This window comes from Benincasa hispida, chromosome 12 (genome assembly GCF_027475165.1).
Source record: "Benincasa hispida cultivar pf3 chromosome 12, pf3_genome.v1.1, whole genome shotgun sequence".
Classification (NCBI taxonomy): Eukaryota; Viridiplantae; Streptophyta; class Magnoliopsida; order Cucurbitales; family Cucurbitaceae; genus Benincasa; species Benincasa hispida.
In genome coordinates, this window is record NC_143489.1 from 70,597,798 (window position 1) to 70,611,414 (window position 13,617).

Below are 13,617 nucleotides of genomic sequence, written 5' to 3' on the forward strand. Positions count from 1 at the left end.
TGCTTCAGCAATTGGGAGCTTGATATATGCTATGGTATGTACTAGACCTGATATTGCTCATGTTGTTGGTGTTCTTAGTTAGTTTATGTCCAATCTAGGAAAATAGCATTGGGTGGCAGTCAAGTGCATCATGTGATATTTGAAAGGCACATCCAGCTTGAAACTCACATTTAGAGGTGGAAAGCCCTACTTGCTTGGTACACTGATTTAGATATGGTAGGAAATCTAGACTGTTGGGGTTGATGCCCTAAATCTTGTAGGGTCTTGTAGTTTGTAATTGTATTGTACAAACATTTTATTTATTTAATAAAATATGAGATATTTTATTTGACGATTAGTACCATGAAATCTACAAACCAATAAACTAACATCCAAGGTTATCATATGTAGCTTAAACATGTATGTAGAGACATATAGGTGAATCATGTTTAAGTGATAAGCTAAATGATCTGTAATAGATGGATAAGGTTGAAGCTCTAATAACCCCTTTAAATAGATCTACAAGCTCCCATACTGAATTGGAGTACATAGACTCTATTTCAAGGTCCATGGCTTTAATCCATTGGTCCTTATCTACGTCGTTCATTGCCTATTTATAGGATAGGGATCCTCAATGCCATCATTTGGTATGACAACCTAAGTTTCAGTTAAACCCAAGTAACGATCAGGTTGTATCACAATCCTCCTACTACATCGAGCCACTCTCAACGATTGAAAAGGAGAAGACTGACCTGAAGTGGTGGCTTCTTCATTAACTCTTGATGGACCAGCTGCATCAACAACCTTTGTTGATTCTTCAATAGCTTCATTCAATACTATTTTGCTAAGTGGTTTATGATCTCTCATATGGTATTCCTCTTAAAATGTAACATTTGTCGATACAAACACCTTATTTTCTTGAGGGTCATAGAACAGACCACCTCTTGTTTTCTAGATTAACCAAAAAATTTGCATAACCTTGAACGTGTTGGGTTGTATGTCCTAAAACTCACAGTTTGTAATGTTAAACATATTCTATTATCAATAAAGATGTTGTTGACGTTTATTCAATAAAACTGTTATTGAATATGTGAATTGCACTTGTAAAGTTTAGATCTAATAAACTAAAGATCCATAATTATTGTATGAATACATGAACTTTATGTGGAGACATAAAAGTGGATCGAGTTCAATAAATAGCCAAAACGGTCTATAGTATACGAATAAGGCTGGGTACCTTATTCTGGTAACACTATCGAATGCGACCCACTCTGTAGTTGTTACAATTTATTGTAAAGTGCTACAAATGAAGTGATCCTGATTCGTTCATGTATTGACATAAGGAGCAGGGGCGTCCTATGCAATGAGTTTGCATAAGATCGGGCTAAGAATTAAGTCACTCTTACTTTATAACATTATTTATTGTTTAAGACTGACTATTTCAAAGCGATGACCTAGATAACTTGATCTTAATCTTAAGCTAACTATTAGTTCCTGTTTATTCGGGATTATCCTTAGATTTGCATAGGTGAGGGTTGGCTCAATAGCGTCGGCTCAATAAGCCACCCATTTCAGTGGTAAGATCGGGTAGATAGCTGGGGACATAGGGTACAAAACGGAATTCACTCCTACCTGTTTTTAGGGATAGTAGAGAGGTTATTTCCTTAAGTACTGATTTAGGGTATTGAACAAAGGACTCCACCCTCTCATTGGCCAGAGAGAGACTCAGTTTAGTGATTGGATCACAAACCAATTGTTCATTAGAGGATCAGTGGGACTTAAAGAACAAGATGTAATCTCTAGGGTAATACAGTTTTTGACCTAGTCGTTATTACGAACAACCTGTGAAGGGTTAACTTACTAATCATGATTATATCGAGTGGACATAATATATCTACAGTGAGAGGAGTGCAACTAATGGGCTTTATTGGAGTGATCTGGTAGTTAACAAATGGTGGTTCATTAGGTTAAAGAGTTTAGCTAGTTAATCGCAAATTGTTGAAGCCCATGATCTGTAGGTCCGTGAGGTCCCCCTACTAGCTCATATCAGACTAAACCTTAGAACAGTGTGATGAACGAATTTGAAGTATTCAAATTTGGATTTTGGAGCAAAGTGATAAATATATATGATATATTTAACCTAATTTTTAATTGTGAATTAAACATAAAGAGATAGAAAATAGGAGATATTTAAATAAGATTTAAATATCATGATTATAAATAAGGATTCATATTCATTGGATTGTTGTTGGATTTAATATTAAATTATATTAACATACTCAAAGTTGCATGTTTTGCATGTAATGGTCTTTAAAAGGGGGAGTTTATTGAATTTTAAGACTCTTGGCCATAATGGAAATTAATGAGATTATATGATAATCTCATAATAGTTTTCTCTCAAAGACTTAACCTTTTCCTCTCCAAATTAGTCACTTACCGGATTCCACCATCTCATTCTAAGACTGGAAAATAGTCGAGAAGACTCTCGTGGTGGTCTACGAACCATTCGTGAGGAGATTGGAGCTAATTTGGAGAAGATTCAGAGTCTATAAAGGTTGTATTTATATTTACCTTTTTACTTTATTTAATCTCATGTTTATCCTTTGTGATTAACCTAATTAGAGTACTTTAGATCCATTTTTTCTTTCGCTGCGTATGTATTCGTTCCATCAGAATGAGGTTCTAACTTCTTAGGATTTGTCACTAACACATGTGTAGAACAACACCAGATTCTAAAGTAACGTAAAATCGATTTATGCCCCCTCCATATTCGAAAGGTGTTTCAAAAACACTCTTCGAGGGAACATTGTTCAAGATGTGAATTGCAATCTCTACCGCATATCCCTAAAACGGGTTAGGCAATTGAGCATAGCTCATCATAGAACGAACCATATTTAATAAAGTTCTATTTTTGCTCTCTGATACATCGTTCTACTGAGGTGTACCAAGTGCTGAAAGTTGGGATTGAATTCCATGTTCTATCATATAGTCCTAGAATTCTAAAACCATGTATTCACCACCCCGATTAGATCGAAGTGTTTTAATCATTTTATCTAATAGGTTTTTAACTTCAGTCTTATACTCGTTGAACTTTTCAAAGGCTTCAGACTTATGTTCCATTAGGTATAAATAACCATACCTCGAATAATCATATATGATAGAAATGAAGTATTTGTACCCTCTTCTAGCCTTTACATTTATTGGACCACAATTATCTGAATGGATGAGTTCTAAGGGCTCTTTGGCTCTATAACATTTTCCACTGGAAGGTCTTTTAGTCGTTTTTCCTTTAAGACAGGATTCACACAGAGGTAATGATTCATCTTCTAACTTGCTTAGAAGCCCATTCTTTATCAATTTTTCGATCTTATCGAGATTTAAGTGACCTAATCTCAAATGCAAAGATATGTATCATTGTAACTTGGAGAAATTCTTCGTCTTTTTGTTTGAATATTCACAGTTTTAAACATCTCATGATCTAAAAGTACTTTTGATTCAGTTGGTCTTAACACATATAAGTTGTCTTCTACTTTAGCTGAACAGATAGTTACACCATTTTTCATACTCTTCAATTAAATAGGAAATAGAAACAAGATTCCTCCTCATTTTATGAACAAGGTATAAAATTTCTAAAAGCAAAAATCTATTTCCAAAAAAACAACTTAGCAGCTCCCACTGCACAAGTTGAAATGGCATCTCTCGTTCCAACCTTGAGCATCATTTCATCCCGCTCGAGCTGCTGGAAGGAACTCATTCGTTTTAAAGAAGAACAAATGTGATTAGTGGCTCTCGAATCAAGTATCTAGGCGTTATGGTCATTTTCTACTAAACAAGTTTCCAGAACTAGTAAATCATATTTACCTTCATTCTCTTTCTTCTTCTTGGCGAGATACTTGGGGCAATTGCATTTTCAGTGATCATCCATGTTGCAGTGGAAGCATTTGTCCTTGTTGGCTACTTTGGCCTTACTTTCGCCTTTCCCAGCAGTAGGAACCTTCCCTTTCCCTCTTTTCTTTTTATGGATCTTTTTAAAAATAGAGTATGAACTAACATACTTGGTCCCCGTGGATGAACCCTTGTGGAACTTATTGGAATGGGCAACATTTTTCTCTCCTTCTACTGGTTCCTTACCTTTCATAAGAAACTGATAAGTCTGCAACTCATTAAAAAGGATAGTTATAGAGTACTGTATTTTGTTCATAACCATATTCTTGCGAAATTGAAGGAAACTCTTCACAAGAGATTCTAAAATAAAGGACACCTGACTCTGTTCGTTGATGATTGCACCATTCATTTACGTAACATTAAATTGGACGTCTAGGTCAAGAACATGTTCTCTCATTTATTGCCCTTCCTTCATGCGCAAATTATAAATGTATTTGAGGCTCTCGTGTCAGATCTGAATGGACGGTTGTCCAAACATCTCTTAGAGGAATTCCATGATCTGACGCTCAGACATTATGGTCTCATGCTTCTTGATAAGTGTTGGGTTTTATGTCCTAAAACTCGCAGTTTGTAAAATGATAAACATTTTCTATAGTCAATAAACTTATTATTGATTTTATAAATTGCATACATGAAAGTCTAAATCCAATAAACTAAGACTCATGACTATTGCATGAGTACTTGAACTTTATGTGGAGACATAAAAGTGGATCAGGTTCGAGTAAATAGTCAAAATGATCTATAGTATATGAATAAGGTTGGGTGCCTTATTCTGGTAACACTATGGGATGCGACCTATTCTATAGTTATTACAAAGAGTTGTAAAGTGCTACATACGAAGTGATCCTAATTCGTACATGTTATGACATGAGGAATGAGGGTGTCCTATGCAATGAGTTTGCATAAGATCAGACCAAGAAATAAATCACTCTTACTGTATAACGTTGTTTACTGTATAAGACTGGGTATTTCATTTAGACGACCTAGGTAACTCGATCTTAATCATGAGCTAACTATGAACTCCTATTTATTTGGGATTATCCTTAAATTTGCATAGGTGAGGGTTGGTTCAACAGCGTCGAATCAATAAGCTTCCTATTTCAGGGTAAGACCTAATAGATAGCTGAGGACATAGGGTACAAGACGAAGTTCATGCCTACCCGATTTAGGGGTAGGAGAAAGGTTCAAGTACTGAATCCAAGTCTTGAACAAGGGGCCCCATCCTCTCACTGGGCTGAGAGGGTTTTGGTTTAATGACTGGATCACAAACCAGTTGTTCATTAGAGGATCGGTAGGAACTTGAGGAACAAGAAGTAATCTCGGGGGTAAAACAGATATTTGACCCAACCGTTATTACGAACAACCTGTGAAGGGTCGACTTGCTAATTATGGTTAAATCATGTGGACACAATATATCTACAGTGAGGGGAATTCAACTATGGGCTTTAGTGGAGTGACCTATTAGTTAATGAATGGGGGTTAATTTGGTCTAATGAGTTTAGCCAATTAATCTCGGATCGTTGGAGCCCATGATCTGTAGGTCAGCGAGGTCCCCCTACTAGCTCGTAAATGGATTAGCTCTAGAGTAGCGTGATAAGTTAATTTGAAATGTTCAAATTAGAATTAAAGGAATTAGTAATTATATGAGATATAATTACACGTTTAATTTTAAAAATTAAAGGGAATTTGAGAATTAATATTTAAATATGATTTAAATATATGAAGGTGGATTTTTGTAAAATTAATTTAATATTTGATATTAAATTAATTTCAATGATTTAAATTATTATTTATTAGTTTGGAAAAATTATTTTGTAAAAGTAATAATTTTTGTCTTGGGAAATCAAATTTGGAATTTGGATAAGTTGAAAAATACACAAAAATGGAAAGCTGGATTTTTCCATTATACCTTCATAGTTGCTCACACAAAACCCATTCTTTTTCCTTCAATTACTTCAAGCATGAGCTGCATCTCATGCAGCTATCTTCCTTGCATGATGGTCTGCAATATATTGAAGAGATTGGAGTGAATTTGAGACATGCAATCGATAGAATTTTGATTAAAAATTCGTGGTGAAGAAGGTGTTCTTCAACTAGATTGTTGTTGTGAGCTCTTCTCAAAATTCCCTTGATTCAAGCTTGTTTTGAGTCCCACAACTAAATCTAGAGCACCAAGAGAATAGTGGGGAAGATCTTAAGGTGGTCTACAATAAGATTTGGAGAAGTTTACAGCTGAAAATCGAGCTTTGAAGAAGTTCTACAAAGGTATGTCTTGAAACCCACTTGTTTTTGTAAAAGCATGATTTTATGCTGCCAAAATTAATGAATTAGAGTGTTTAATGATCCTTGTTGCTTCCGCTGTTGCTGATACACTCTTACAGTCAGATAGATTTGCCAAAATGTAGACTTGGCCCTTGTTATTGCCTTCGTCCAACGATAATAAGCATCTTTCAACACTTGGGATGTATTATGAGCAGGGACTCGAGGACATTCCTCCGTCCAGATAAACAGCAAATCATCAATAACCAAAATCGTATTCAGGTTAGATTTCCACGTCATATAGTTTTCACTGGTTAATTTTTCATTTTTAAGCAAGGAAATGATTATGGAAGACATGTTGAAACGAATAACAAATAATTGACCGTATTAGTTATATTTGTCTTAAACCATTGCTTAATTATCCAATCAATTTAGCAAAAACACATGTAATCATAGAACCCTAATTAAACTAATGATTTAGTTTTTACAACGATACTTTAGAGGTTTAGAGCAACAACCACCGAAGGGTGATTACCTACTCCTTCCCTGAATTGAGACAATCTCAGCTAATCACTAATACCAGAATAACTCTTGTTCCTATAGTTTTTTGGGCCAAGGATTCATTAACTAGCTTAATTCATACCGTAAGTGTGACCCTTTCATTTTCGGTTCCCAGAGGTACGCTTCAACAGACTACGAAAAGGAAAGAAAACTGTTGAAGGTTAATCTAAGAGAGCCTATCCATTACTAGAGTTTGCGTTGTTCCAACTCATATGATTAGGCCCTTCGAAGGGATGGTAGCTCCAGGACGACACACAGGTGGACCATAGAAATCTAATACAAATCATAGTAACTTGGAAGAGTGTTCATAGTAACTTGGAGAGGGACACATGTCATTTCATAAATCTCATAGCAAATTGGTCTCTTCCATTAGGTTGCACCGTGAGATTTCTATGTGTCCCTCTTCAACCTAATACAAATCAAACGACATGCATGACATGTGTCCCTCTCCAAGTTACTATGAACACTTTCCCTATTCACCTTGCTATTGACCCATGCAAACACTTTTCGAAGGGAGATCGCGCCAAGGCGATACAAAACCGAGCATGGATCTCACGATGTGAACCATGATAGCTAAAATTTGATATATCTCATATCCCAATTTTCTCCCATTAAAGTATTCTAATATTTCATTATACTTAGTTAAAAAATGGGAAATTAATTTATCTAAGTCCTTTTAATTTATTCAATATTGTTGGGTTTTATGCCCTAAAACTCCTAGATAGTGAATGTAATTAAATGACCGTCATTAATAAATAGTTATTAATATTTTTCTTAATGTTATTGATATTTTATTTAATTTTGTTTTTATTAACCCTAAAATCCAATAAACTAACATCCTAAGCTGTCTTATGAGTCTTGAACTGTATGTAGATACATATAGGGATCAATGTTCAAGATACAACCTAAAGGGTCTATAGTATAGGGGTAAGGTTGGGTACTTTATCCTGGTAACACTATGGATACGATCCACTTTGTATTTGATACAAACGCAATGATCCAATGCGTTTGTGTAGGAGACACACGAGTAGGAGTATCCTGGGCAATGAATTCGCACAAGACTGGACCGTGAAGTAGTAACCACTAAATGTAACTCCGTTGACTAGTTAGGTTTCTATTTCAATAGGATGACCTAGGCAACTTAGTCTTACTCCTGAGTATATTAAAAACTCCTGTTTACGAGGTATTGTCCTTTGATTTGTATGGGTGAGAGTGGCCAGTTCGCCAACTCAATATGCCTACTGTTTTAGGGACAAGACCAAATGGGTAGTTGGGAACATAATCATATAAGATGGATTTCACTCCTTCCTGACTTCAAAGTAAGTAGATGAGTGTTCCCTTAAGTGGTGTCTCCGGGACTTGAAAAAGGACCCTATCCTCTCACTGGCCCGAGAGGAGTTTCTATTTGATGGTTGGACCATAAACAGGTTGTTCATTAGAGTAGCACTGATACTTAAGGACATAGAGATAACCTAGGGGTAAAACGATAATTTGATCTAGTTGGCGTTACGAACACTTGTGAAGGACTAGCTTGCTGTTATTGATTTATATTTGTAGACATAGAAACATATTTGTAGTGAGAAGTGCAGTTGTGAGTCTTTAGTGGAGCGTACCCACAGCTAATGAAGCTTGATTAATTTGGTTAATGAGTTTAGCCAATTAATCTCACAAGAGCTTCTGATTTGTAGGTCCATTAGGTCTCATTCCTAGCTTGTAAAGAGTACTGAGGTAATTTGTAATTAAATTGAATTGGAAATGTTCAAATTCAGAATTTGAAATTTTTTAATGTATGTTGATATATTTTAATATAAATTTTAATTTTAGATATTATTATTAATTTTGGATATGATTCAAAATTAACAAATCAAAGAACGAAACATTTGAAGGGAGTTCCGATATTAATTTTGATATGAATAAGACTCATATTGAAAACTATAGGTTAAAAATAATGTGCATTGAAGGCACATTAAAACTATAGGTTAAATGAGAGATATATATTTGAATATGATTCAAATGAGAAATTTAAATTAAATATGTGATATTTAATTGGATGATTAATTAATTGGAGAATTAATTAATTATTTAATTTAATTGAATTTTGAATTTAATTAAATTGATTAAATCAAAACTATAGGATAAAATTAATGCACATTAGATGCGCATTAAAAGTATAGGTTACGTGAGAGGGAACCATTTAAATATGATTTAAATGGTTATTGTTTTTATTTAATTAATTAAATTAAATTAATATTTTTATTTAATCTTAATTAAATAAATAATTTTAAATAAAATGTAACTCCCCCCGGGGAGTTATTAGAGACGTGGGATGAATTACACGCCTCCTCATTTTCACCATCTCTTCTATTCTCTCTATACCAAAATAAAATTAAAAAAAAAAAAATAGAAAAGATTAATTGATCAATAATCAAAATTCTTTGCGTTTTTTTTTTTTTTTTTTTTTTTTTTTTTTTTTGTCTTCCCTTTTCCTCCCAATTCTAAAAGAAAAGAAAAAAAAGAATCCCACAATTCTCATCTCCTCATTATGTTTGCAAGGTAAGGTTTCTTGCCCTGTATAATTATGTTTTTGAATTGCATGCTTAATCTATTTTTCTATTTTATTCCAATGCAAAATTATTCTGTTTTAAATGCTAATTTTAAATACATTTGGGTTCTTTGTTTTGGCTTCTGTTGTGTCTTACGGTTTTCATCCCATCAAATATAACATTTATATTTAACAATAATTGATTTCATTTATTAAACTCTTTAATAAAATCAATCCTTATATGTTTATAAAATATTTGCCCAATTCATCTTTCAGATCGGTTCCTAGGTGAAGGTGTTTTGTTTCCATCACCTTAAATACCCCACCTAAACAGAACGTTCCTTAGACAGAGGTCCCTTATGGGTAATTATTCTATATATTTAATCTTTTAACGGAATTCATTTTAATCCTATTAAAATAAATAAAAGATTAACTTATTTCTAATCTCATTAGAAAAGCTTCCAACATAAGTCTAGGTGAATTAATTTTAAACCATTTAAAATTAGTTTGGACCTATGTTTGCATGCAACTCTTGATTATAAATTTTAATCTATCTCATTAAAAACATAACACTTATATTTTAATGATTTATTAAAACCTATAAATTTGCATCTAATGACATTGTATAAATACAACAATTATGTTTATCTAAGTAATGTCATGCTCAATGCAAATTTTATTTTCATTTGATAAATATAACACTTATATTAATCATACATGAAAATCAAGCATTCACATACATCATCCATCATTCATTATAACAATTATAACATAGTATGATGCATGAACATGCTTAATGTTATGATACATACTTATAACATAACACTTATATTATGATGCATGAATATGCTAATTTAATCATGCATCCATAAAATATAACTCTTATATTTAATTATGATGCATGAACATGTTTATTCTAAGGTGAAAAATTTTGAATCTATATGACATACAATATGTAATATGAATTCAAATATAATCTAAACATATATCCAATGCATAATTAAATTAATTTAAACGGCAAAAATTGGACCAATTTTGACATCCTAATACAAAATTAATCAATTAAATTAATATAACTTTTATATCAATTAAATTAATTAATTCTAAAATTAACAAAAAAAAACCAACTAGGTCAATAAAACTTCAGCACTCCTTGAGCTCGGTGGCACCGCCAACTTTCGTCAAATGTCGTAGTGTCACAACACTGAGGAGCAGCGTCGCGACACTACGACTCCCTCGTGTTGTGCTTGGCCTTTCAGCATTGCGACGTTGAATGACAGGATGCCTCTGTTTATGCGTTTTTTGCTTCGAACTTGCCCTGAACACCTCCATTTTTCTCGATCCCTTCAGCAACACTTGCTCTTTCGATCGACACGGACTTACAGATTTGAAGAAAAAATTAAATGTCCAAAAAATACAACTTGCCCTTATATTTTAATCACATTAAAAGTAATTTAAGTGCCAAAATTGAAAACATCCAATCTTGCAAACCTTCATTCAAATTGCAGATTTAAAAAACCCATCTCTAAACTGATTTTTGTTTAAAAAATAAGAAAAACGAAGATGTAGGAAATTGGCACTGATACTAATTGTAGGGATCGAATCCCGAGCGGAAACGTGTGAACACCTTGCGTCTCAAAAATTGATTTTCGAATAAACAAAAACGGTGTTAAAAAATGTAACATATGAAGGATAAACATATGAAATAACATGCTTTGGAGACGAAAAACTAAGAGAGAACCATTCTTACCTTTGAAGATTCCCAAGCTCCACAAAAAATTCTCTCGATCTTGGCACAAACTTCTTCTAAATCGAACTTGCACACGACCATGAGAATAACCTTGTTATTCTCAAAGATTCCAATAGAATGGTGGGTGGTATCCAATTAATCGGAAAATGGAGAGGTAGAGAGGTTTCTCTTAGAGAGTAAATAAAGGATTTGTGTTTTGGTGGGTAGGATAAATTCACCAAAGGAAAATTCTTGCCCTTAAGAATTTATATGGAGAAGGGTTAACTCATTCTCTAAGTCTTTCCCTATTTACCCTTGTGCTTAATTAATTAAATAAATTTTATTTAGTTAATTAGCACATTAATTTAATAACTATCTATTTATTAAATCCAATGTAACGTATATATTTAATAATCGTATGTTTATGTACATCCTATCTCTATTAATTTAATTAATTAATTCTTTATAAATCTAATTCACTTGAACTAAATATTTGAATATCATTCAAATATTTCTCTCCAACTTAATTTAAATTATAGATCATCATCCATAATCAATTGCATATTAATCACATTAATATGCAATTTCCTCAAATTGATTTGTACAATTCAAATCACTCATCTTTAATATCCTTTATTGAGCTAACAAGGGGATCTGGTGAACCTGCAAATCAGAAGCTCCAACGATATGAGATTAACCGACTAAACTCATTAACTAAATTAATCAATTTTTATTAACTTTGGGTACACTCTATTGACCCAGACTACACTATTCTCATTGCAGATATATTTCTGTGTCCATGGATTTAGACCAATAACAGCAAGTTAGTCATTCAAGAGTGTCCATAACACCAACTGGTTCAAATTACTGCTTTACCCTTGGGTTACCTTTGTATCCTTAAGTACCAGTATGCCTCTAATGAATAACCTCTTTATGGTCTAACCAATAAATAGAAGCCCCTCTCAGACCAATGAGAGGGTAGGCCCCTTTGTTCAAGTCCCAGAGACACCACTTAAGGGAACACTCATTTACTTATTCTGAAATCGGGAATGAGTGAATTCCATATTGTATTATTATGTTCCTAGCCCCCCATTCGGTCTTGTCCCCAAAATGGTAGGCTTATTGAGTCAGCAAACTGGCCACTCTCACCTATACAAATCAAAGGACAATCCTTCGTGAATAGGAGTTCATAATATACTCAAGATTAAGACTAAGTTGCCTAGGTCATCCAATTGAAATAGAAACCAAGTTAGTTAACGATGTTACATTTAATGGTTACTATTCGCAGTCCCATCTTATGCAAACTCATCACATAGCATGTTACCTACACGAACGCGTTGGATCATTGCGTTTGTATCAAATACAAAGTGGACAATATCCATAGTATCACTAGGATAAGATACTCAACCTTATCCCTCTACTATAGACCCTTTAGGTAGTTTCTTGAACATTGATCCTTATATATCTCCACATAGAGTTCAAGACTCATAAGACAACCTTGGATATTAGTTTATGGGATTTAGGGTTATTAAGACAAAATAGAATTCAACACAATTAATAACATTTATTGAATTAACATTGATATCTCTTTATTGATAACGGTCAATTGATAACATTTACTATCTACAAGTTTTTAGGGCATAAAGCCTAACAACAGTGTCTTAGCAATCAAGGTTGCAAAAGTGTGTTACACTTTCTACAACTGAAGCAGAGTATATCGCAGAAGCAGAGGCTTGTAAAGAGATGTTGTGGATGAAGCGCTTTATACAAGAGTTTGGCTTCAAGCAACAAGTGTGATATACTGCAACAATCAGAGTGTTATTCGTCTTGTTAAGAATGCTACATTTCATTCCAGAACGAAGCATATAGATGTGAGGTATCATTGGATGAGAGATGCTTTGAATGATGAATTTTTTGAGCTTGAAAAGATACATACTTATCATAATGGATCCGATATGTTGAAGAAGAATCTACCAAGAGAGAAGCTTGAATTCTATTGTTCCGTTGCGGAAATGACAAGTTCCTCCACATAGTGAAATAGAGGAGATTTGTTGGGTTATTTCACTTGTTTTAATGAAAGGTCCATCATTTAAGGCCCATCAAATGGACAAATTAGGTTATTTTTTAAATAACCAAAACAACATCTTCCGGCTTTTGGGGAGAGAGATGCACGCAAACAGAGACTACAGGAAAAATGGTAGAAGAATATTGAAGAAAACTTCATTCTGACCAGCAGCATTTTTCAGCAATTTGAGGATTGTTTCATGGTCCAATCAAGCTGAACTTTTGACAGTATGTTCTTGACAGAAGGTCTTCAATCTGATTGGAGGAGATTTCATTTGGAGCTGCCTATAGCCAAATACCATGGGTAATTGGTGCTACTTCAAGTGAGATGTTTCTAATTTTATTCTTCTCTATTTGTTGTCATTTATTGTCAAGATTATTAATCTTGAGATATTTATTGTGTACGCCTCTAGTTGTGACTAGGGAGAATTTGTTTGTACCCATTATTGACTATAGTAGAGATCTTGACTTCAATATGTGGTTTTTTACTCTGCATATCGGGGGGCTTTTCCACGTAAAAATTCTTTGTATCCTTACT